The sequence below is a fragment of the Fusarium falciforme genome, chromosome 6 (assembly GCF_026873545.1).
Source record: "Fusarium falciforme chromosome 6, complete sequence".
NCBI classification, from domain to species: domain Eukaryota; kingdom Fungi; phylum Ascomycota; class Sordariomycetes; order Hypocreales; family Nectriaceae; genus Fusarium; species Fusarium falciforme.
Window position 1 is genome coordinate 3,560,717 of NC_070549.1, and position 27,949 is coordinate 3,588,665.

At 25.5% G+C, this 27,949-nt stretch overlaps 2 pseudogenes across 2 annotated transcripts, besides 2 other annotated features; one reads left to right on the plus strand and one right to left on the minus strand.

Moving 5' to 3' along the window:
• Positions 1 to 12,221: 12,221 nt before the first annotated feature.
• On the minus strand, positions 12,222 to 13,728 carry NCS54_00867400 (annotated as a pseudogene). Its single transcript has 4 exons — positions 13,411 to 13,728; positions 13,117 to 13,319; positions 12,709 to 13,049; positions 12,222 to 12,571 (listed from the first exon to the last, which is right to left on the minus strand).
• Positions 12,222 to 13,728: a sequence feature.
• Positions 13,729 to 22,722: 8,994 nt separating this feature from the next.
• NCS54_00867500 lies at positions 22,723 to 24,659 on the plus strand (annotated as a pseudogene). Its single transcript has 7 exons — positions 22,723 to 22,934; positions 22,990 to 23,372; positions 23,425 to 23,716; positions 23,768 to 23,952; positions 24,004 to 24,062; positions 24,115 to 24,467; positions 24,536 to 24,659.
• Positions 22,723 to 24,659: a sequence feature.
• Positions 24,660 to 27,949: the final 3,290 nt, after the last annotated feature.

Sequence of the window (27,949 nt, forward strand, 5' to 3'; positions counted from 1 at the left end):
TAGTATGTTTTGCCGTATATATGGAGCCGGACAATTAGGAGAGAGCTTTTATGTGTTTAGAGGGCTTAGTGAGCTAAAGAGACCAGGGTTGATTGGATATATCTTAAGATGCGGCCGAAGAGGGCACTAACCTCCACCATTTCCCCACTGCGCTTTATCCTCTTCTAGTAAAACATAATTCCCCCGCTTTCTATGCCCTTATTAACGAGTTATAAAGATATAGACCTAGTCGCCTTTGCCCTTAAGGTATTTTTCCCTTCTTACCTTTACTTTATGCTCTTCTAATATTAATATTAGCTTTTATTTAAGATAACTATAAAGGTAAATTCTTAGTCTTAAAGCTTTAAAACCTTTATTTCTTTTTAATTAGCCTATACAGTTATTATACTACTATTATATTAAGCTATTAGTACTTAATTATAAACTATTAATTACTATGCCTTAAATAAGACTTCTTAGTATATTACTTCTAATTACCCCCTTTGTAATATTTACTATTACTAGATAGTTAATATATTAAAGAGGCCTAATATATATAATTAATTATATAATATTATAATATTATAACTATACTTAGCCTATATATAAATATTATATTACTATAAACCTTAATTATAAAAATTATTTATAAAAATATTTATTTTATAGTCTTATAAATAAAGAAGAATATAAAAATAAGTAAGCTCTAATTATTAATAATATATTTAAGGCTTTATTTTCTTAATTTTAACTTAAAAAATAAAAAAATAATACTTTTAAATTTAAAAGACTTTATAATAAACCCTAAATAGTTATAATTAGATAAAACTATAAGATATTTCTATTAATTAATACCTCTTATATTATTATACCTCTTATTAAAAAGTTATTTAGCTATATAATTATATAATTATTATAAATACTTCTTTTATCTTTATTAATTATTATAAAAGTAAAAAATATAATTAAAAGTATTTACTATTAAAATTATTATTAAAATTACTATTATTTATATATTTATATAAGCTAAGATATATATATTATATATTTAATTAGATAAGTTTAATTAATTAAACCTATAAACCTCTATCTACCTCTAAGTTTTAGTCTAGCGCTAGGGCTTAATATTAACTCTTTTTAGGTTTAATAAAACTCTAATACTAACTCTAAGAACTAATCCCTCTAAAACCTATAATACTAATAACCCTTATTTCTTAATATAATTATACCTATAGCTATATAGCTAGATCTTACTTATAAGACTTTTTTAATTTTCTTATTTAATATAATATACTTAATAAGTAAGTAAAATAAATAAGTAAGTAAAATAAAAATCCTAACCTTCTTACTAGAAATTATAATAAAAATACTATAAATTATTTAATTAATTAAAACTACTTACTATATTCTTCCCTAGATATCTTAATTACTACCTAATAAGTCCTTATATTATACCTAGGCTTATTATATATATTATAGCGCTAAATACCTAGTCTAACTAACCTCCCTCGATTACTATTCCTTAATAATTTAGCTATTACCTATATATTTATATTTATTTAATTAATTACTTACCTTCTTTTCTCTATTATTATTACTCTTCTTTTTTATAATTTAGTCCTTTTTACCCTCTAGCGCTAACTTAATATCTTATTTACCTATTAAAGGTCTTAGACCTTTGCCCTTATAAGAACTATCTTATATATAATTACCTTTATTCCCTTTATAAGAGACTTTAATACTTTAAGAATTAACTCTAGAGAGCTACTTTAATACCTTTTAATCTAGCTTTTAAGGTATTTAGACTAAGATTAGGCCTTAAGTATAGTCTTTAGGGTCTTTAAAGCCTAAAGGGTTAATAGTTTAGCTACCTCCTTAACCAGCATTAGCGTCTATAGCTAAATATTAAGCTTTAAGTCTATAATTTCTAGGTCAAGAGGAATAAGACTAGCTCCTTTAAATACCCCTCTAATATTTCTTTCTATTATAATAGCCTTATATATAGCATAGAAGACTAAAAAGAACTTAGTCTTTAAAATATAGGTAATAAAGTATCTAATTAAATACTTTATTTCTTAACTATAAGCCTTCTTAAATAGCCTAAAGCACCTAATATTAAGGGGCTAGAGTAAATAAGAAGAATAAAATAATATATAAAGCTAAATAATTTTCTTTTCCTTATAATATTTCTTAAATTTAATAAAATAATAACTTTTATAGCTATTAAGGATTAAAAAATAATAATAATTATTTAATTATTTAGCTATATATTAATTAAAATACTTTAGTTATTTTAAATTAGTTTTATTATTAATCTAGCTATTTTAAGTTATTATAATAGCTTAATTACCTAGGAAATTATTATCTTAATATTAATTAGTAAAGTAATATTAGCTTATATTAATAATAAATAGCTAGATTACTTAGCTTTTTATATTAATTACTTATATAATTATAATCTATTCTTAGTTTCTAAGTTATATTAATTTTAGCTTTAAATACCTTTTTAAACCTATAATAATTATTCTACTTATAATTATACCTATAAGAAAGCTAATCTTATTAAAGTTATAAAAATTATCTAATTAAATATTATATTTAGCTCTCTAGTAATTATATTTATAAAAGAAACATATCTTAAGCTCTTAATATTACTTAATAAAGTTATAAGCCTAATATATGCTAATAAGTAGCGCATCGCGATTAATAAGTAATTAATTAGCTATATCTTTTATACCATAAAGCCAGGGGGGAAATCCTCGCGAATCTAGGTTAAGAATAAAATAAATAAGTATCTATTCCTCTAGATTAAATAGCTAATATAATTTCTAGATAATATTACATTAAGATTAGATGCCTTGCTACCGACGCTAGAGTATTATTAGATTAACTATATAGATTATTATAGCGCATTAAAGCTTTAATTTTAGGTTATTTTAAAGGGCCTAAAAGGCAAGAAGTATTCTAGCCTTATAATTAGATTATAATATGCTAGGTAGTTAAGAATTAATTAATTAAATAAATAAGGTATAAGTTAAGGGATTTTTATTTTACTTACTTATCTATTTTACTTATTAAGTATATTAATAAAAGGTATTAATATTTATAATAAGGGTTATAAGCTATGCTGCGTATTAATTATATTTTAAGTCCCTAAGGAATTAATCTTTCTTATTAATACGATCTTATTTTTTCTTTAGCCTTTTTTTAAAAGCCTTTAATAAAAAAAGCTTTTCTTTAATAAAATTAATCTTTTTATTAGTATTATTATTAAGTAAAAAAAGACTAAATAAAAAAAGAAAAATATTATAATTAAAAATCATAAGTTTAATATATTTTAGATTATTAAGGTCTTTACTTAATATAATACTTTAAAGATATATATTTAATATTATTTCTTATAGCTTATTATAGGTTTTTTTTATGTCCCTATAAAGCTTATAAACTTCCTCGCTAAGGTTATTTTAGTTATATTAAAAGGTATATTAATAGGTATTAGCCGCCTTACTTTAATTACTTAGTTAAAGGTCTCTATAGAAAGCTATCGCGATTATTAATATATTACTTAATTAACTCGTTAGTTAACTAGTTAGTTATAGTTCTTATTAGTTATAGTTAAACCTCTTCTTATAAGGATAATAGAAGTAATTTTAACCTCTTTAAGTAGTTAGAAATTATAAGGGTAATTAAAAGGTTAGTATTAGAGGGGAGAGCTATTTTATAAAGGGGTTAGATTTTAACCTTTTTAGTTAATTAAAATATAAGCTATTTATTATAAATAGAGCTAGCTTTAGTATATTATTAAAGCTATTAATAATTATATAAATAAACCTTATTAATTTAAGCCTATTAAGACCTCTAGCTTTAGGTATAAAGCCTTTATTATTAAAATTATTAAGATATTAATTAAAATACTTTAATCCTTATTTTAGGTAATATATAGTTAAATAATAAATATTAAAAATACCTTAGTATCTTATAGATATTATATTAATATTATTAATATAAGAAATATTAAAAAAAACTATTACTATAATTACTATTAAAATTATTATTATTTATATATTTATATAAGCTAAGATATATATATTATATATTTAATTAAATAGGTTTAATTAATTAAACTTATAGATCTTTATCTACCTTTAAGTTTTAATCCAGCACTAAGCCCTAGCGCTAATTCTTTTTAAGTTTATAAAACTCTAACGCTAACTCTAAGAACTAATTTCTCTAAAACCTATAATATTAATAACCCTTATTTCCTAATACAGTTATGCCTATAGCTATATAGCTAGATCCTAGCTAGTTATAAGACTTCTTTAATCTTTTTATTTAGCGGTATAGAAAGTCTTTATAGTTATTATAAGCATTATAACCTATGCCTTATACTAAGTATTATTTTTTAAGTCCTTAAGGAATTTAATATCTTCGCTAATAAAATATTCCCTTTCTTATAGCTTCTTTTTAAGAGCCTTTAATAAAAAAAGCTCTTTTCTAAGAAAGCTAAACCTTCTATTAATATTATAACTAAGTAGAAAGAGGCTAAGTAGAAAAAAAATAATATAACTAAAGATTATAAGTTTAACTAGTAGTAAATCGCTATATTATATGCTTATATTAATACTCTTAAGGCCTCTATCTAATATTATTACTTATAGCCTATTATAGGTGCTTTTTGCGTCTTTGTGAAGCTTATAGACCTCCTCGCTAAGGTTATCTTAGTTATATTAGAGGGTATGCTGATAGATATTAGCCGCGCTGCTTTAACCGTCTAGTTGAAGGTCTCTGCGGAAAGCCATTATGATCTCCTTGACGTGTTATTTATTAGTTAACCGGTTGTTGATTAGTTAACTAGTTGGTTGACTGGTTTATTAACTGGTTAGTTGTGGTTAAACCTCCTCTCATGAGGATAACGGAAGCGTGATCCTTTATGATTTTGACCTCTTTAAGTGGTTAAGAATTATGATCGGAAGGTTAACGTTAGAGGGGAGAGCTATTATGTGAAGGGGTTAGATTTTAACCTCTTTAGTTAGTTAAGATATAAGCTATTTATTATAAATAGAGCTAGCTTTAGCGTATTATTAAAGCTATTAATGATTATATAGATAAACCTTATGAATTTAAGCCTATTAAGACCTCTGGCTTTAGGTATAGAGCTCTTATTATGAAAATTACTAAGATATAGATTAAGATACTTTAATTTCTATTTTGGGTAGTATAAAATTAAGTTATAATATTAAAAAAAGAAATAAAAATAAAATTATTTTTTTAGTATATTATTATATTAGGCTAATAATAAACCTTATATATACTATAAAATATAAAAGTATAAGGTTTTTTATTAATATAATTCTATTAGTATTACTTATATATAATACTATAATAAATTATATTATATTATTTAAGAATATAAAAGGGTTATATATAAGATTAAGGACTAATAAAAAGTAATTAGCTAGTAAAAATAAAATAACTCTAGAGCTAAGTAGGAATAATAATACTAAGCTTAATTATATAGCTAGGATAATATATATAACTACTAAGTATATAATAATAATAAATATAAATATAATTAAATTATATATTTTCTTAATAAAAAAGAAAAACGAGCTAAAAGATTTAATAATTATATTACTAAGGAATTAATATAATTAAAAAAGAAAAGAAATAATAAGCCTAGTATTTAAAAAACTAAAAAGCCTACTTATTATAGAGCTATATGTAAAAAAATATAAGTAATTATTATAAAAAGCTTTATATTTTATAAATAAAGTATATAAATAATAATACTTAGAATTAAAAGTATAAATTAAGGGAAAATAATTAAATATTTTAATAAATAATAAAGCTAAGTAAAATTACTTTAACCTAATAATAATAAATAGATTTAAGTTACTATAAAGGCATAAATAAATACCTTATTTAATTATTAACTTAAAAAAAAACCCTTTTAATTATAATAATTAAGTTATTAATTATAAGATTAATTACCTTAAGGTTTTTATTAAAAGAAAAATACTAAGAGATATTATTTAATATTATGCCTAATAAGTATTATAATCTTATACTTAGGTACCTATAGTTATAATATTATAACTTATATTTTAATTAGAGAATTAATTAAATATTTTCTTTTAATAATAAAATACCCTTTATAATAAATAATAATTTAATATATAATAAGAGATTTTAAACTTTTATTAAAAATACTAAGGAAATTAAATAAAGATAAATATAAAATATCTCTTTACCTAAGGGGATATAAAATAAATATTATAATAAATTAAAATAATAAAATTAATAAATAATTATATATATTATATAATAATTTTATAAATTAAAAAAGAACCTTAAGTAAATTAAAAAGATATTAGAAGAAAAATAGTTTAAGAATATTTTATTATAATATTATATTTATAAGAAGCTCTTTATAGAAAAACTTAAAATAAGCTTACCTAAATATATATATTATAACCTAGAGATTAAATTTATTAATAAGAAATAACCTAGCTTTAATAAACTTTACTTATTAAATAAAATATAATTACTAATATTAAAGAAATATATTAAAGATATATTATAAAAAAGATATATTAAGAAAAGTAAGTTATTTATTAAATACCTTATTATATTTATTTTAAAAAAAAAATAAAAAGCTTTAATTTTATATTAACTTTAAAATACTTAATATTATTATAATAAAAGATTAAATATAATTACCTCTTATTAATAAGTTAAAAATTTAATCTTTTAAGATAAAATACTCTATAATATTAAACCTTAAAAGAGCTTATACCTTGATTTAAATTAAAGAAAAATATAAATAAAAACCTACTTTTTATATTATATATAAACTATTTAAGTATCTTATTATACCTTATAAACTTATTAATATACCTATTATATTTTAATAAATAATTAATAATATATTATAAGAATATCTAGATATATTTATTATATATTACTTAAATAATATTTTCTTTAAAATAAAAAAAATATATATAAAATATATCTATAAGGTAATATAAATACTATAAGATACTAAGTTATTAATAAAACTAAAAAAAGTAAATTTTATATCTTAAAAATAAAATTCCTTAGATATATTATTTCTTATAATAAGATATATATAAACCTTAATAGAGTCTTAATAATTAAGAATTAAAAGGAATTTATTAATATTAAAGAAATATAAGCCTTTCTTAGTTTTATTAGTTATTAATATAAATTCTTTTAATAATTTAAGAAGATTATTATATTATTAATTAATCTTATAGAAAAAAATAAAAACTTTATCTTTAAGACTAAGGCTAAGAAAGCCTTTAATAAGATTAAGAAACTTATCTTAAATATACTAATACTTAAGATATTTAATTTATCTTAATAAATTAAGCTTTAAATAAATACCTTAGATTTTATATTAGGCGCTTAAATTAAATAATAAAATAATAAAAATCTTATATATTTAATTATATTTTATTTTAATAAGCTATATAAAATAAAATTTAATTATTTTATTTATAATAAAGAATTCCTTATAAGTATTAATATTTCTAAGAAATTTAGATATTATTTCCTTAGAAATAAATATTAAATTTAGATATATATAGATTATAAGAATATTACTTATTTCGCGAAAACTTAAAAACTTAGTAAATAATTACTATAATATATTAAATATCTTTTAGAATTTAATTATATTATTATTTATATTAAAATAATAAAAAATAATAAGACTAATATAATTAATTAATAACTTAACCTAAATAATAAAAAAATTAAAATAAAAAAATAACTCTTATAATTTATATAAAAAGGAATACCTTAAATAATAAATAATTACCTATATTAGGCAATAAATATTATATTACCTAATAAATAAATAAAAAAACATAACTATTAGAATAACCTATATAGTAAAATAAGGTTTACTCTTAAAAGAAATCTAAGACTATAATAAGTCACTTTTAAATAATAATAAAATAGATAAATAATAAGACCTAAATAAATAATAATATAACCTTATATATAAAATATATAATTATTTACTATATAAATATTACGGAATTAATAAAACCTTCAAATAAGTTAAGATTATATTTATATTTTATAATATAAAAAAAATTATTTTAATTATTATTAATTAATATAACTTTTATATAAAAACTAAGATATAATACTATAGACCTTATAGAAAACTATAATTACGCTTAGTTATATAATAACTATAAGACTTAATTATTATAAACTTTATTATAAAATTACCCTTATTAGAAAAAATAATTATTAAAAACTTCTATAATAATATTCTTATTATTATAAATATACTTATAAAACTTTTTTATTTTATACCTTATAGAAAATTAATAATAACTAAAGAATTTGCTTACCTTTTTTATTTTTATATTATTAAGATATATAATATATTACTTAAGATTATTATAAATTAAAAATTATTATTTATTTTAAAATTTTAATAAAGCCTTATAAGATATTTAAGAATTAATTATAAATTCTTAATTATTTATTATAAAAGAATAAATAAACTAAATAAATAAACTAAATATTAAAATAATACTTTTAATACTATATTAATTATAAATATATTAATTAAATTACAAAGTTATTAATTACCTAATTAGCTTATAATATAATAATAAATAAAAATATAAAAATTATATTAATATATATTAATTTTAGATTTAACTTAGATATTTATTAATAAATAGGAAATATAATTATTAATTTTAAAGTAATTCTTAATAATAATAAATTATAAAATTTATATAAAGAAATAAAAATAAAATTTAAATTTATTTAAAATAAAATAATAAATTATATTAATAAGAAATAACTAAGAAATTAATTCTCTTAAAAGAAAATATAATTTATCTTATAATAAAAAATATTAAAATAAAATAATAAAATAAAAAGATTAATTATAAATATATTAGATTTTATAAAATAAACTAAAAAATATTAGAAAATAACTATAAATTAGACTTATTTCTTAAAATTAAGTTTTATTTAATCTTTTATATTTTTTTATTTAAATTAATATAAGATATTATTTAGCTTAAAATAAATAAGAAACCTAAGATAGAAATTAATAAATTAAAAAAATATATTATAAAAGCTATTTTTAATATAAATATAATTAATAATAAAATAATATATTTTATTAAATAAAAAAATTACTTAAATTCTAAAAATATATATAAATTACTTAAATGCCTTATAAGTATATAATACCTTTTAAAAGATTTTTATTAATAATATTAAATATAGGCTTATTAAGATTAATAATATTAAATATAGGCTTATTAAGATTAATAATATTTTAATTAATTAAATTAATAGCCCTAAGAGAATATACCTTTATACCTATAAATAACTATTCTTAGAGCTTACTTAATTCCTTTAAAGTATATAAGCTATGCTTAAATGCCTTATTACTCCGCGCTTTAAGTAACCTCTTTTATTTCTAGATATAAATAAGCTTAGCTATTACCTCTTTAAGAATAGCTTTTACCTTAGCCTCTTTATCCTTTAGGTACTTATGCTCTTAGATATTTTTAGCTATTATAAGGGTTAATAAATTACTATAAAAGGAGCTAAGTATATACCTATAGAAAGAAGCTACTTTAGCCTTATTATATATAACCTTTATAGTAATATAATTAAAATAATAATTAAAATAATTAGAAATTACCTTATAGGGTAAACCCTAATAGAAATAATAAATATAAGGTATAATTTTAAAACTAAAAGCCCTAATATAAGAAAAAAGATTTTATATTTTAAAAAGTTTATAAAGAGAACTATATTTAGAAACTTAGCCTAATATTATATTAATAAAAAATATAATTTTTATAGGTTAAGGTTACTTATTAATAGTATTTAGTTACTAAAATTAATCTTAAGGGTAAAACTAATAAGAGAGGGACCTTATATTATAGCTATAATATAGACTAGGCGGGGAAGCCTAATAAAATACCTTAACTAAGTACGAGACTAAATTTTATTTCTCTTAGTCCTAAGACTAAAATAAGATATATTAGTTTTACTTTAGATTAAACTCTAATAAGATTAGTCCTAAGAGGTTATAATAAGTATATAAAATATTTTCTTTATATTTTCTTATATAATAATTACCTTAGCTACTAATATAACTTAGTTATATTTAATACCTTTAAATACATTATTAGATATAATTTATACCTTTTAGCTTAAAGTATATAACTTTATCCTTTATTAATATAAACCTAATATAACTAGTTTATCCCTTAGGAAAATACCCTCTTATTATATAAAAGGACTAAACTTTATTATTATTAGTCCTAAGACTAAGCAATAAAAATATTAGTCTTACCCTAGACTAAACTATAAAATAATTAGTCTAAGTACACCATACTAGTATATAAAATATACTTATTATACCTTCTTATATAGTAGCTATAGCAGATATGAATATAACTTGGTTATACTTAATACCTTTAAGCATATTACTAGACCTAACTTGCACCGCATTGCTTAGACTATGCCTAGGACTTTCTGCTAATATAAACCCAGCACGACCAGTTTGTCCTTTAGGAAACATACGATCGTCAAATATATAGACTAAGAATAAATAAGTTACCTTACTTTAAATCCCTTTGTAAACTTAAGATAGGAGAAAGATATTCTACCTTTACGTAGATATATATATAACTTTTTTTATGTATATTCTTTATAGGCTAAAAAACTCTAATATCTATAGGCTATATAATATATGTAGAATAGTGCGGTAAGGGAGCGAGAATAATATTAAACTTATTATAATACTTCCGAAGCTCGAAGCAGCCGTGACCAGTAAAGCCATCAAGCAGAAGCATCCAGTAGATACGCTCCTCATCGTCATGACATTTTAGAGGGGTATCATACTCTTCCTGAGCTCAAAGCAGATTACGAAGGTGCTCGTCACAGCCAAACCACTCTTCGAGAGTAACTCCACGACTCTTCGCAGTAGCTGACTTTGACCAGCTATGACGGTTAAAGTGTCGTATCCACTCGAGGAAGATCTCGCTATTATTCAACGCTATATCTGACTAGGCACAGTACATCTCAGGATCGGCATCAATATCAGCAGAATCGACGGTCGGGAAAGATTTAAAGACGAGCCAAGAAGGAATCGTCTCGCCGGCACTATTGCCAATACCAACGAGAGTACATAACTCCAGGTTTGCCGGGTCAAGATCTTGGTATCGCCTCAATCTCTTGGTCCGTACGACGAGGCATTCCACCCGACAGCGTAAGCAGCCTATGCGAATGCCGCCCTCATCGACATTCCACATCTCGCTGGCGCCAATCCGGAAGCTCCTAACGGCATGCTCGAGTCGGTCGAAGAAGACATTAACATCGTCAAGGCCACCTGCTTCCCGAGACTTGCGAGCTGACTCCACGGCCTTCAGGAACGTCTTCTAGAGCTCGGGATGATCATTACACCACCTTGCGTACCACATCTTGCTAGCAGGGCTTGCTGACGGGTCTATGCACATCTTGCGAGTGTTGGCTGCATCCTCAATCTCCCCCTTGGTGGCTCAGAAGCCCGTTCTTTCCATTCAGATGACGGCGGCGACGAGACTATCATCTTCTTCGTCGGTGAGAGCTTTTGGCCGGCCAGCCGGCTGAGGAAGCCTTGGAGACTCGAGCTTCGTAATTTCCCTTTGCACTGCTGCCACAGATGAAGCTTTGTACAGCTCGGCTGCCTTCCTGACCGTCAGAGGCTTCCTGCTTGAACTGGCGGCCTTGCGGCCTTGCCCGGCTGTGGCACGGGACCTGAGGACTTCCCAGGCCGCCTTGACGTTGGCCTGTATACTCACAATCTAGCTGGACGTATTACTACCAACGAGGAACAAATTTGGCCGTATTTTCGCCTAGGAACGGGAGGGGATCGAGATGGTGCTTTGTAAAGGCCTGTCCCAGAATTTTGTGGCCAACGAAGCAAGCTTAGTTGGATCGCCTTGGGGCTTGCCCCACCATGAGCCAACATGTATTATCAAATAGATCGATATGAGAAAGCCAACTGCAATTGTGAATGGATCAGATTGGGTCTGATCTTGCATAAGCGAGGCAAAAGTGGAAATGCCAAGACTATCAGTTTCTTGAGTTTCTACGGTCCTAAGTTATAAATCGAGTACGCAGACGCTTGGGGGTTTATTAGGCTATGGACCCTTTTCTCCCGTTCTCTATAACTCACCAACCTACACCAGCCGCACCTGGCTTCCTGTATGCTTGCTCTGCCTTTCACCAGGATTGTTTGAGATTACGTTGGCCGTGTCGTCGCTCATGCCCGGCTCGCCAGAGGTGTTCGCTTGGTCCGCTGGCAACTCACGTTCCCAATCAACGCTGCGGGTAACAGTATATAACTCCAACGTATCTGGATGGGCCCTAGGCACTATTTGCGGACCTCGGGGGGCTGATGTTGGGCCACTTGATATGGTTATTCCAAAGCGCGACTGATAGCGCGCATGTATCAAGCGTAAGTAAGGGCGAAGAGCCGGCATGCAGGCAATTATAACGCTTATGTTGCAGTCGTTGCTGCTCCAAAGCTCTATGCATGGCAAAGTCAGCGCGTCTGGTTTTCGTGTTTCGTTAGACACGTCGTGGAAACCACCCGGGCAGCTCGTGCATAACCTTGAATTTTGCATGAGGAGCGAGGGGAATAGAGGATGAAAATACTCGGCCTACCAAGAAGGGTCAATGGTACTAGTTTTCCACTGTCGAGATCTGTCGAAACTTCGATCACCAGGAATCGTACTAAACAGAATATAATGTTGATAGCGCCTAGCCCAAAGGTACAGTATACTCCAAACCGAACCATCTTGTCCATCCGAAGATTACGCAATATCATAAAGGGGAGCACGAATACTAGACAATTTATGTAAGCCCATCTTGGAAGGTGGTCAAGGGAAGAGAAGAGCTCGCTCGCTTGCTCACTGATCACGTCGGAGGAGAAGTGTAGAGCCCACCCAACCCTCCAGCCAATTTTGACTTGTATTTCTGCGATACAAGCAGTTTGGTCGGTAGCCCTGTAAGCTCATTTCAGCCTCGAGCAAGATTCAGGTAGGCATTTAGTTCTATTCCTGGCCGACGTACCAGTTTCGTTGCAATGGCCAGCACAAAAACAAGTTCAACGCCATGGCCACAATATATCCTGAAGCCGAGTACGCGATGACAAGCCATATGATGATTCTGTAGATCCGAAAGACCGGGGGAAAGATCTGTAGGTAGAAGGCCAAGATGGCCGTTTTACTACACCAGAAGGCCGTAAAGAAAGCGAAGGCACCAGCCCAAAAGTACTACAAGATCGTCAGTCCGAGCAAGTAATGACTTCCAACATCAGTTCTGAGTTGATCATTTTTGGAGGTGGGAGGGGGGCGGGGGTAAGACCAGTAATGCACTTTGCCGGGTTTCGGGGTCACCATCGTATATCTGCAAGAAGGCATCCTCATCCTGGCGGAGGACACCCACGCACTTCAAGTAGACGTCGACCGATGCGGAGGCCACGGCAGAGAACCACGCTAGACATATGAAGACGTCGCTGAGCAGAAGTCTCTGGCGGTTTATCCTGAGTCGCAGCCACAGACGGGCGAGGATCATGGCCGCAGCGATGGAGAGCAGCAGCCACTCGCTGATAAGTACCGCTGCCGGAGTGGGAGCATGGATGGCCATGGCTCCTTGATGCTGCCATGATGTGTCGTAGAGGTGCCCTATGAAAAAAGGAGCTGGAAGCGGGGGACTCTTTTCGTTTAGAAGGCGCCACTAATCGAGATGACCTAATACACGCCCCCCCTGCTCGGGTGACTTCGAGCCGTATTGGCCGAGAAGCCTTTGGGTTCAGGCGGCGCAGCCACGTTTGTTTAGTAGGTGAGGGGAAGCCTAGTGACGGACTACCATCCAGGGCCCACTAATGGATAACCCTACCTCATAGATAACTAGAATTTACTCCTCTTATATAAAATATGAATTTTCAATTATGTTATATTTAGCCTGAAATGAAGGTACTTATAAACTAAGACCTATACTATATTGCTTTTATTATAATATTTTTATATTAATTTAAAAAAAAGTTTATTTTACTTAATAGGATAATTTTTTTGTTTTTTAGAAAAAATTTATAACTTCCTTCTTATACCTAAGGTAGCTCTATATAGTTGAGATAAGGTTTTAATTCTTTTACTTAATATAACTTATTTTATAAAAAAGATTAAGCAAGAATTATTAATATTAAAATTATATAAGCTTTTTTTTTAAATTTATTAAGTATTACTATAATTTGTTTTAAAATATTATATAAAATAATAATCTTATTAATAAACTTTATAAAAAAATAAATTAATTATATTAAAAACCTTTATTATAAATAACTTAATATTTAAGATATTTAAGTTACTATAATTAACTAAATATTAGATAAATATTTTAAGTTTTATATTAATTATTTTAATTAAATACATTAATTATAAATATATAAAAGACTCATTATAAATAAGATTTTAAAGAAATATACTTATAAAATGTAAGCTAAAGATTTTATTACCTTATAATATAATTTTTATATTTTCTTATAAGCTATTTTCTTAAGCTATTTATACTTAGATAAATAACATATTAAAGAGTTATACTATTACTTTTATTAGGCTTTAATACTTTATTATAAATGATTATATAATATTAAACTTAGAGCTCTTATTAAAGTTAATAAAGCTAATAAAGCTAATAAAGCTATTTTTTCTTATATAGTTTTTTCTATTAAATTTTATATATATTAGTATAAAATCCTTAGGGTTTTAATATTTTTATATTATAACTTAGCTTTTAGTTATTCTTAATAAATCTAATAAGATTTTAAAGCCTATAGTTAAAGTTATATAATAATATAATTATATAAATTGGGCTTAGAGATTTTAATTAATTAATTATATAAGTTATAAACTTTGTATTAAAAATAATTTCTTAGATTTTTAATAAATATAAATAAAAAAATTATTAATTAAAAAAAAATTTTTTTAATCTTATTTATTACTTTTTTTATTTTTATTAGTTTATAATATCTTATTTAATTAAATAGTTTTTTATAAACATTAATTTTATTATTTATTTATCTTTTATACTTATTACTTATTTTATATTTTTTAAGGACTTTATAATATTAATTTTTTAGTTTTCTATAAAATACTTTATATATTTATTTATATTTTAATTTTATAATATATCTAGATCCTAGTAATTTAATTAAGTTATTTAGTATATTTAAGGTATTATAATATATTTTAAAGATTTAACCTTAATCAAGTTAATAAATTATAAGAGGATTATATAGTATTTTAATATTATAGCACTAATAAACTTATATTCTTTAGTAAGAAAATATATATTATAATAGATATATTTAATTTATATTATTTATATAAATTTCTAAGAAAATATATTATTTTTATTACTATAATAAAAAAAAACTATATTAAAGTAAGATACTAAGTATAAAAGTACTTATAAAGCCTATTAAATATTAATACTTATATTAAAATATATTAAATATAATAGCTTAATTATATATAAAATTATATTTTTTTATTATATTATCTTAACTTACCTTTATATATTATAAGACTAAATTTTAATTTAATAAAATTAATAAAATATAGCTAAATTATATTATACTTTAATAATTTTATATATTTTTTTATTTTCTATATTATTTTTTTAAAAATATTTATTAAGTTATACTATATATAAATTATAAAGATTTTATTAAATATATAAAAAATGTAATAAGTTATTAAATATTAACTTAAATATAAATATTAAGACTTATAAGTTTATATTAACCTATTAGTTACTAATAAGCTTAATATTTTAGTATGCTTTTTTTTAAAATATAATTTATTAAATATAAAAAAACCAAAAAAATTTAAAACTAGCTTAATAGCTATTAATAAAAGATTATTTATATAAGTCTTAAGTAATACCTTTTTTAAAACAAACTTTTTTTTATTTAATATAAATATAAATAATAATTAAAGGATTAATAATATCTTAAACCTAATATGAATTTATTTTTAAACTTATAATTTTATATATAGCTTTTATAAATAATATTTATTAAAAAATAAAAAGCTTAAAAAAATAATATTAAAGGTTTAAAAGATATATTTTATAATAATTTATTTATTAATTAAGTAAAATTATTATACATAGAGCTTGTTTATTATAAGTTAATAATAAAAGATAAATAAGATATATAAAACTATTTAATTAAATATATTAAAATTATTTAATTTTTTATTAAGTTATTAATAAGAAAAGTATAAGTAAATATAATATTATTATAATAATAAGAGAAATAAACTTTTAAAAATATAAAAAAATAATTAAGATTTATTAAATTCCTTAAGGCATTTTATTTATTATTTTATAAGATATATAATTTTATTTATATTTAATATTATTATAACTTTTTAGGTTATATAAAGCTAGCTAAATAAAATAGTTATACTATATTAATGCTTATTAAAACTAAGATAATTATAGCTATAGTAAATAATAAAGTATTTCTTTAAATAACCCCATTATAAAAAACCTAGGGCATATAAGCTTATTAATACATAGGCTTAAATTAAGCTATGTAATAATTATCTCCTGCCTTTATTTTAATTATTCTAGCTAGGAATAAATCTATATTATAAAACTGTATTAATAATACTAAATCACTAATAACTATTAATAAAAATAGCTTTATTTTTCTTTATAACAAAGCTTATTTTTACTATATTTATTATAATAATAATAGAGTAATTTATTATTATCTATAAGGCATTTAACCTTATTAATAAAATAATCATATATAAGAATTTCTTTATTATATGTTTTTTAAGTTTAACTTTATTATAGTATTATTTTCTATTAGTATTTTTTAATAATGCCTTCTTACTTTCTTATTACTTCTTGATTAATATATATTCTTTTTATAAGAAGACTAGGTATATATCTTGTGTTAATCTTATTAATACAGGTTCTTAATATATAAAGTATTTTTCTTAAACTATAAAAGAATAAGGCTAAGCTTATTAACTCTAACAACCTTATTATATATCTTTTTAAAAATATTTTAATAAAGTATAGTTATAAAGATATTATTTTTTTCATATTAAATGTAATAAAAATAGCAATAATTATTATAAGTAAATATATATTAGCCTTATATCTTAATATATGTTTTTAATAAAACCTTAGCTAATTTATAATAGAGCCCTGTTATAATTCTTAAGGGTAATATGTATAAGCTTTAAAATATAATTATATATTAATAATATATGGAAGGAATTAACTTACCTTAGTCTTATTAATAATAATACTATTAATTATTATTTCTTTAACTTTATTATTTTTTTTTATTTTATAATTATTTTTAAGCTATTTTTATTAAGCTTTTAGTTCTCTTAAGATTATTTATTATTTTAAATAGTATATTATTAAAATAAAAATATTTATATATATAAGTTATATTTTCTTTAGTTTTTTATTATATTTTATTAATTTTTACTTAATATATACTAAATTATTACTATATATAATATTATTACTAATATATATTATACTTAGCTTATTATTATATCTAAGCCTTTTAAGATACTTACTATTAATATACCCTTTCTCTTAAGATTTCTTACATTTTTAATAATATTTCCCTGGGGAAATATTACTTAGGTTTATTAATATTATGCTAAAATTTCTTTTATTTCTCTAATACTAGGTATATTGCTTACGTAATTATATAAGTTATCTTTTATTATAATATTAAGGCAATTATCTACCTTAATAATAATATTAGCTTATAGTAGATATTATTAATTATACTCTTTAAGTAAAAGTAAGAGCGTATTAACCCTTATAAATATTAAGTTATTAGCTATATAATATAATTTCATTAGTATTTTAAGAGTTTAAATAGTTTATTTTTTAGTTTAATAATTTAATTAAGTTTATAAATATTTATTATAAGTATTACTTATTTCTATTCTTTATTTTCTTAGTATATTTTCTCTTATATTTACTTATATCTTTATTTCTTTTTTATTTTATTTTTATTAAAATTTTATAGTATTTAATTATAGCTTTTTATATATATTCTATACTATTTCTATTATTAATTATGTATGTTTTATTAGGTATCTCTTTTAACTAATTAAATAATAAGTTTATTCCTTGATTTCCTTTTCTTATTTAATTCTCCTAATTATATATTTTCTCTTATTTCTGTTATAGTTAGGTATTAATAAGTTTTTTTAGTCTTATCTTTAATATTATACCTAGGGGTTAAGGAGGCTAATAGAAAAATATTATAAACTTAAGAGTATTTATATAATAAGGTAAGGTAAGAATCTTACATCTAAATCTTCTTAAGGACTTCAAAGTGTCTAATATATCTAAGTAATAGCTTTTTTATTTTGTTTTTAATTTAAGTTTTCTAATAAATAGTGCTATTATGTTTTTATATTTAAAAACTCTAGATTTTTAATAGAAATTATAATATTTTACTTTTTTTTTTAAAAATATTTTATTAAGATTATTAAAGGTCTTTTTTAATCTTGTATAAATATATTAGGTATATTTTTATCTATAATAATTAGTACTCTTATAAACTATTATTTAAGGGTAATTAAAATTCTAGCTTATAGCTTATAAATATATTATTTAAAAAGATATGTATTATCTTATTAAATATTATATTATATATTAATTATATTACTAACAAGAGCTTAGGCTACCTTTCTAAGTAATTTACTATAAAATATTATAAGAAATATTTTATAATATAATTTATATATTATATTTAGATATTAGTTTAAGAGTAAAATATTATTAAAAGCCTTTATTTAATCTAAAATATATAATACACTTTTAATTAAAACTAATTAATAAAAATAAGCTTTTAATTTATAATAATTCCCTCTAGCGTTTTAAAATTATTAAAAACTAAAAAATAAAAAGTATAAAGTTCTTAAAGAATATAAGGTAAGTAATACATATAATAAATGAATATATAATAAAATTAATTCTTATAAAAAACTAATTAATAAAATAAGATATTATAAAATAATAAAAATAAAAAAAAATAAAAAGTAAGATTAAAATATAAAAAATAAGCTTTAATTAATATTTTATTACTTAAATCTATTAAAGATCTAAGGAGTTATTTTTAAGAAAAGGTTTATAGCTTATATAGCTAATTAATTAAGATCTCTTAGCTTAGTTTAAATAAATGTTATAGTATTAAGTAGCTTTAATTCTAGGCTTTAAAAGCATATTATATATATTAAAAACAAATAATTAAAAGCTAAGTTAGAATATAGAGAAACTAAATGCCTAAGGGTTTTAAAATAAGATATATAAAACTTAATAAAAAGTTCCTTATAAAAAGAGATAACTTTATTAGTTTTATTAGGCTTAATAAGAGCCCTAAGTCTAAGATTATAAAATCTTTCTTAAAAAGTAATAAAGCCTAAAATAGATAATATTATAATTTTTTAATATTTTATTTTTCTAAGTATATTTAAATTAGGTAAACAGATTATATAAAAATATAAAAGTTATATTATAAGATAGTAAAGTTCTAGGCTTATATCTTATAAGCTTATTTTTTTAAAGTATTATTTATAAAGGACCTTATATATAATAAGGCTTTTATAGTAATATAGCTTTATTCCTATATACAAGAGCTCAATAAGGTTTATTATTATTATTATAATATTAATAATAAGGGATAATATATTTTATATATTTATTTATAATAATTAAAATTATTTTAATCTTTTAATCTTTATATATAATAAGAAGGAATTTTATAAAGCCTATAGAGAGTTTTAGTATAAATTAATATAAAATTAATAGATTCTTTAATGTATTCTATAAATAATGCCTTTTAATAATTACTCCTTAATAGATTATATATATTTATATATATTTTTAAATATTTATATTTATAGCCTTATAATAGAATTTATATATTAGGAGCTTAATAGGTCTCTTAGTATTAAAATATCTCACTAACGGCATTTTATAGTATAAGTAAAGCATCTCATAATACTTTAATTCTTAATTTAAGTACTATAAAGTTATAAAATAATATTATAATATAATATAATACTTATATAATTTATTAGCCTAAAGAAAATTAACTCTTTAAAAATATTATAATATATTAATAATATTAACTTACTAAGGCTATAAAACCTAAAGAGGCTGTTAGTAGTTTCTAAGCACTTATTAAATCTTAAAAAATTTAATTTAATTATTTTTAATTACTTTTTATTTATTAAAAAATAAGCCTTTAATAATAATACTAAGAAGTATTTTATTAAATTATAAAAAAAAAACTTAAATACTTAATAAAATTAATTAATTATATTAATTGATATACCTAAGATAAAATATTCCTTAATTAATTATATTAAAAAGAGGTATATCTTAGGCCCCTGTGGCTTATAGCCCTGTAGGGCCTGATTACGCTGTGATCTGTTAACTAAGACAGGCATGGCAGACCTTTTAGCCTAATAGCCTAGGGGTATAGGCTATCAGGGCCTACATTCTCTTTTACGTAATAATATACTTATAAAAACTTTTTTATTATTTAAAATAAGTTTAAATAAAAAGCTAATAAATAAAAAATATAACGTTTTAATTTTTTTAAAAAGAAATTAAGGAATAAAAATAAAATAAACTTAAGGTTTAATAAGAAGTTTATTAATATAATTTTAAATAAAGCGTTAAAGTATAAAAATAATAAATATAATATATAAATATAAATAGTAGCTTAATTCAGTTACTAGGAAACTAAACCTTATATAATAGCTTTAAAGGTAATTATATATTTTTATTATTTAGTTAAATAATTTCTGGCTTATTAAGGAAACTAGGCCTAATTAAAAGAACCTTATTATATTTTAAATAGGGAAAAAGAAAACTATCTTAGAAGTAAAAATGAGTAATATATATAATCTAAGGCAATTAATATAAATAGCCTTATTTTATAATAAAAACCTTAACTATTATATAAGGTAGATACTTTAATACTTTTTAGCTAGGCAAAATAGGTAAAGTGCTTAAAAATTATTAGTTTTACTTAATAATTTTTAGATACTTTTAATATATACTTATTACTAGAAAATACTAGAGTATCTAGCTCGCTTATATATTTAACTTATTTATTATATATATAAGCTTTATTTATATTAAATTTATTATAGATCAGGGCTATCCTTGTTAATTACTTTTATCTATATATATTACTTATATTATGATTTTTAATAATAATTTCCTTTTTCCCTTTTAGGCCGTGATATAGCCTTCTTAATTAGGCCTAGCCCGCCGAAGAGCCAGAGATAACCCGGCCGGCCATTAAAGTCACGTGACCACCTTCTGAGCTATTGTATAGGCCCTAATCCAATAAATTTAACCCTGTATTATATGTCTCTACTAATGCCGCCACCGACACAATCTCCAACCAGCGTTTACTGTCAGATAGTACGTGTATTCGGTCCGTTGATTCCAAATCAGTGCATTCATGTTATATTGTTGTTTTTTATGTCTGCCCCTGAATGATCTGCTGGTTCTGTGCGTAATGTCAGGGCCCCTGACCCGCACGTGACACCCCAGCATATGGCTCCTGTTCAACACTTACTAACAGGCTGTGAGCTGCCTCAAGCAGTGGATGCACGTTGGATCATGTGGGCCTTGGCGGCTTAAGCGAGCCGCGTAACCAAACCACTCCCAATCCGCGATGTGTGACGATTGTGTTTCCACAATGCTTAAGCAGACGTCTTTACCAGCATATATTAAGTAATCATCTCTTTCTTCACGCCCAAGGATATTAGTTATTTATTACAGTCATCTCCTCTGTGGATGCTAGGGCAGTTTATTATATCCTAATCAGGTAATTAGGAAGGCGTAGACTTTGGCTAATTTAGAGAGACCTTCCATAAGTAGCCATCATCACTGTGCCCTTCTCCTCCCCCATTTTGTAACGACAGTCATAGTAACGGGCACCTATTCCGTTACGCCACAGAGCCAAAGATTGAGCCTTGATCGCAATTGTAGCAATCAAGCAGGTGCACCGGCTGGCAGGCTTGCAACGCAGAACCGGGTTGATTCACAACGCAGGGGCCTCTCATCTGATGGAACCGCTGGTCTCGACTCCTGCACTCAACAAGTTCTTTCCCAGCCGTAACCCTAGCTCACCCCCAAGATTTCGATCCAGATCGCGGCGCAGCATTAGCCAAGCTGGGGTACAAATCCACTCGCCCGCAGATTGGGGACAGTGCGCGCTATCCTGCAAGTAGTAGTAACACTTATAATTAGCGTGATACCAGGATAGCAGTCTCACAATCAGGCAGCTCAGCACCGGATTGTTTATCTGGCCGTGCCGCAAATGCTGGGATGTCTTGTTGAGCTGGTGGAAGCTGGTCTAAAGCTTACCCCCCTGGGGCTCCTACACTCTAAGGCTTACTTCTGCTTGGGGAATAAGCTCAAGCGTCTCCATTGGTCTGTCACACCTAGCCTTCCAGAGTTCTACCCCGAATGGGGCAAAGAGTGTGCGGATAGATGGAAGCCCAGTGACCCCTCCTCAGCACAAGCACGCCCTTCTCCTCGGGTATTAATATTTACTAGATAATCCGTCACAAGTTCCCCATGTAAACAAGACTTCATTCTGCACACTCCCAACAATCGACAACAATCAACGCCATGGACAAGAAATCATCCGAAGACCTCGGTGCCAGGCACATCGACCGGGCTCCCTCCGTCGAGAAGGGGTCCCTTGTCGATCTTGACGAAAGACGCCTTCGTGCTCAGGGTCACAAATCAGAACTCGAACGTTCCTTCTCCTGGCTAGGTGCCATTTCCCTGGCATACAGGTTTGTTTCTTCACTACGATACGCAGGGATCCGACTGACATGCGCTTGGTGCCAGTATTTCGAACTCGTGGCTTACATACGCATCCACATTTGGTCTCGTACTCGTCTACGGAGGCGGCGTGACCGCCTTATTTGCCGTCCTTATCGCTGCTGCTGTTCAATGGATCGTCTTCCTTGGCCTGGGCGAGCTATGCTCTGCGTTTCCATCATCCGGTGGCCAGTACCACTTCGTTTACATCCTCGCTCCGACCAAGACCCGAAACTTCGCCGCCTACGTAACGGGTTGCATCACCATCATTGCCTGGTGGATTGGTACCTGCTCTGGTATTATATACACGGCTATATCAGCATTTGGTTGTGCTGTCGCCTGGTTTCCGGACTTTGCACAGGAACGGTACCAGGTCTATCTCTGCTACATCGGCGTCATCCTTCTGTCGCGTAAGTCCTCGATATCAGGGACCTTTCACAAGCTAATAATTTCCATCAATAGTCGTTCCAATCTACACGATCAAGCAAAGATATATCGACTACATGGCCAAATCCGCCACGGGCTTTTCACTGATTGGTATGGTCCTCACCATTGCACTATGCTTGGGAATGGCTGATGGCGACTATGCCCCTGGATCAATCATGCTCGAGAACCGCGGCATCAGCGGCTGGAATACGGGAACAGGTTGGCTTCTGTCAATTGCTGCTTCCCTGTACTGCTACTCTGCAAACGGCGCGGTTGCCCATATCGCCGAAGAGCTGCCCAACCCCGGCCGCAAGCTTCCCCAGGTCCTGTAAGTTAACCAAGTCGCCGATCGTAAGCAAGGTTTTGACCATCTGTCCAGGAACATGTCTATGGCTATGGGTGTTATCATTGTGATCCCGTGGACTATTGCTATACTCTTTTGCATCAAGGATATGGAAGCCGTCCAGAGTTCTTTTCTTCCCAGCTTCGAAGTCTTCTACCAAGCCACTGGAAGCAGGTCAGCTGCAACCGCTCTGCAAGCATACCTGACCTTTCTGTACTATAGTGAGCTTTTGACGCGAGGTACGGGTACGCGTTCGCTAACTACCCTTTCAGCATGCATTCCTAGTCAGTGGGTGACTTGCAGCCGTATTACCTGGGCCTTCGCCCGTGACGTGAGTGAGAATTAGCGACTTTGAGACTTGGGAACCGCTAACCAGTCCACAGCAAGGTCTTCCCTTTGCAACCTACTGGCAGCACATCGATCCTAAGCGTGGCATCCCTTGGAGAACAACTGTCCTCTCTGCTGTGTTCTGCGCCATCTACGGTTTAATCTACATTGCAAGCACGGCAGCCTTCAACTCGATCATCAACGCAATGTGCCTCACTCTGAACCTCTCATACATTATTCCCCAGGCAATCCTGCTTACACAGGGTCGCGACAAGCTGCCGAGACATGCATACGATCTTGGCAGATGGGGTTTCGCTGTCAACGCTTTCTCGGTTGTATTCTTGATTGTCATTGGCGTTGTGTTCTGTTTACCTCAGACCAACCCAACATCAATCAACGCAATGAACTAGTGAGCATCTTCGTTACATATTCTTAACGCACATTGCCGTTTGGGGATTTTGCTAACTGGTGTCGTAGCAACGCTCCCGTCATCGTCGGTCTGTTCCTGCTCATCTGCCTGCTCTATATTGAACGCCGCCACAAGTTCAATGGCCCCATCATCGATTGGGACCTGCTCAACGAGGTGAACACAGCTTCATGATCGTACTCCAAGTCTTTATGCACCCAAATATCATCGATGACGGTTCTCCTTCACTAAAGGCGTGGAGTGTATGAACTAGCATCAAACATCGATGACCACAGTTCTTCCCCCTCCCGCCCAACCTGATGCTTTGGTAGCGTGGACGTAGCCACTTTCGACAACTATCTTTGTCTCATCTTCGCAAATTTCCGAGCCAGGAAAAGGGATCGTCATGTTACAGGATCTTTGGGTCGGATAAGACAAGTTGGGGGTAGGCCAGGTCGGATATTACGGATTGGAACAGTCCGATAACGTTGTATTATCTAAGATTAAACTGTGGGAAAGGAGATCGGATGAAATACCTATATTCTTGTAATTAGGTTGCCCAAATGGATCGTATTCTAACCATGAGTGCCTTGCGAGTAGGCGCCGCTTGTGCCGACGCCCGAATACCGTACGGCAGGTCACACGCCACCCTCTCAGAAGTTAGGGGTGTGTAACATGGGTGCGGGCAGAAGAGATTAGACTTGTCGCTACTTTCTTCTATCTAAGGGAGCGACGAAGGTAGGCTTCTTATACCTGTGTTCAGTCTTCTAATATCATGGGCAGTAGCCTGCTGCCTGATGCTAGTTGTGATCGTGATCCCTGCCTATTTTTTGGCCCTTTTCCAATAATATGCTTAAGACAAAGAGTAAAACCGCATCTAGTATAGATAATAGCTACCTCGAGGAAGTTGCAATATAGGCTAAGCTTCTTAAGGCTATAAAGCTTTGCTAATATTAATAAGAGAGTAATGTATTATTCTCCTTAATAATAGAGATTAAGTATATTAGGTAAGATAAAAATTAGAATATTTATATAAGTAAATATATAAGATATAATAAAGTAATTAAGAATAGTTTTTAAATTTATTATAATATACTTAATAAGTAAATATCTTAAATAAATAAGTATATTAAAAATCTTAATCTCTTAGACTAAAACTATAATAAAAATACTATAAATTATTTAATTAATTTAAATTACTAATAATATTTTTTTTAAATATTTTTATTATTATTTTATAAGTTATTATATTATCGCTAGGCTTATTATAATTATTATAATATTAAATACTTAATTAAATTAATTTTTTATAATTATTATTTTTTTAATAATTTAATTATTACTTATATATTAATATTTCTTTAATTAATTACTCTTTTATTATTATTATTATAATTATTTCTTTATATAAAATAATTCTTTAAATCCTTTTATATTAACTTAGTATTTTATTTACTTTTAAAAGCTTTATATTTTTAGCGATTTTATTAGAGAAATATAATATATTGTTTTTAAATAAAACTTAAAATATAATTTTTTTTATATAATTTTTAAAATATGGGATTTTATATACTTTTTTATAAATTAAATATTATATAAAATAATAAGAGTAATTAATAAATTAATAATAATAAAGGTTATTTCTAAGAAAAAACCTTAAAGTCTTTTTATTTTTAAATTAATTTCTAAAAAAGATATTAACAATTAAAGGTTAAAGGCTTTTAATTCCTTTTTTATATATAAGAAATTACTTAATAGCCTAAAATAACTTAATATTTATTTCTCTTAACTTATAGCTCTTTATAAGGCTTTAATATTTATTTTTATAATTCTTAAAAAGCCTTATTAAATTTATTTTTTTATTTTATATATTATTTTTATTATATCTTACCTAATATTATATTAGGCTTATTATTATTATAAATTAATTAATTAAATATTTTATTTTTTATTATTTTTTTATTTTTTTATTTAAGCTTTTTTTTAATATTATAATCTAAGTATGTAAATTTTTTTATTTTATAAATATAAGGTCTTTTTTTAATAGTAAAAAAATATTCATTTTTAATTTAACTTTATTTATAATTAATTATTATTTAATTAAATAAACTTAATACCTTTTGTCTTATAATTATATTTTTTATAGTTTTAAATAAAGATTTTATTTTATTAATACTTAGAGCTATTATTTAATAAAGATTATAATTATTTTAAGGTCCTTAGAGATAAATCTTTTAAGGGCTTATTTAAGGTCTAAGGCCAATCTTTTTTATTAAAAACTATAAAAATTAAGGATTTATTAGCTTATTTCTATATTTTAGGTTTTAAATTAATTAACTTTATTATTAGCTTTTTTATTTTTAAACTAAGCTTATTATTATTAGCTAAGATAATTATTTCGTTTTAATAAATAAAGAAATTATTTATATTTTTTATATCTTAATTAATATATTATTTAATTAATTATATAGGGAAGTTAAGAAATATAACTTTAAAGTTAAAAACTATAAATAGCCCTAGCCCTTAAGAAAATTTTATTATATTACTTAGATTACCTAATTAATAATAATAAAAGTTATTTCTAAAAAGAAACTGTAAAGCCTTCTTATTCCTAAATTAACCTCTAAAGAAAATAATAATAATTAAAGGTTAAAGGCCTTTAATTCCTTTTCTATATATAAGAAATTACCTCATAGCCTAAAATGGCTTAGCACCTATTTTTCCTAACTCACTATTAATAAGATAACCTTATATATAATTACTTCTATTCCTACAATACGAGATTATATAGCTTTAAGAATTAACTCTAAGGAATTAAGATTAAGATCTACCCTTAATACTTATTTTTAAGGTCTTTAATACCTAAGGGGTTAATAATTTAATCTCTTTTTTAGTAAGTATAAAAGTCTATAGCTATATATTAAGCTTTAATATTATTTTTTTAAGTTAAATAAGATAATATAAATTATTTTAAAAGCCTTTAATATTTTATTTTATCATTATTCTTTGATTTTATATTACTTAAACAGCAATTAAAGCAACTTAATTAATATCTTAGTAATGTTTAAAATAAAAGCTTTATACCTAAAGCTAGAGGTATTAATAGGCCTAAATTAATAAGATATATCTATATAATTATTAATAGCTTTAATAATATACTAAAATTAGCTCTACTTATAATAAATAGCTTATATCTTAATTAACTAAAAAGGTTCAAATCTAATCCCTATATTAGTAGCTCTCCCCTTTAATATTAACCTTTTAATTATCTTTGTAATTCTTAATTACTTAAAGAGGTTAAAATTACTTTGATTATCCTTATATAAGGAGGTTTAATTATAACTAATAATAATAATAATTAATAATAATAATAGTTAATAATAATAATAATAAATAATAATAATAATAATAATACTAATAATAATAATAATAATAATAATAATAATAATAAATAATAATAATAATAATAATAATAATAATAATAA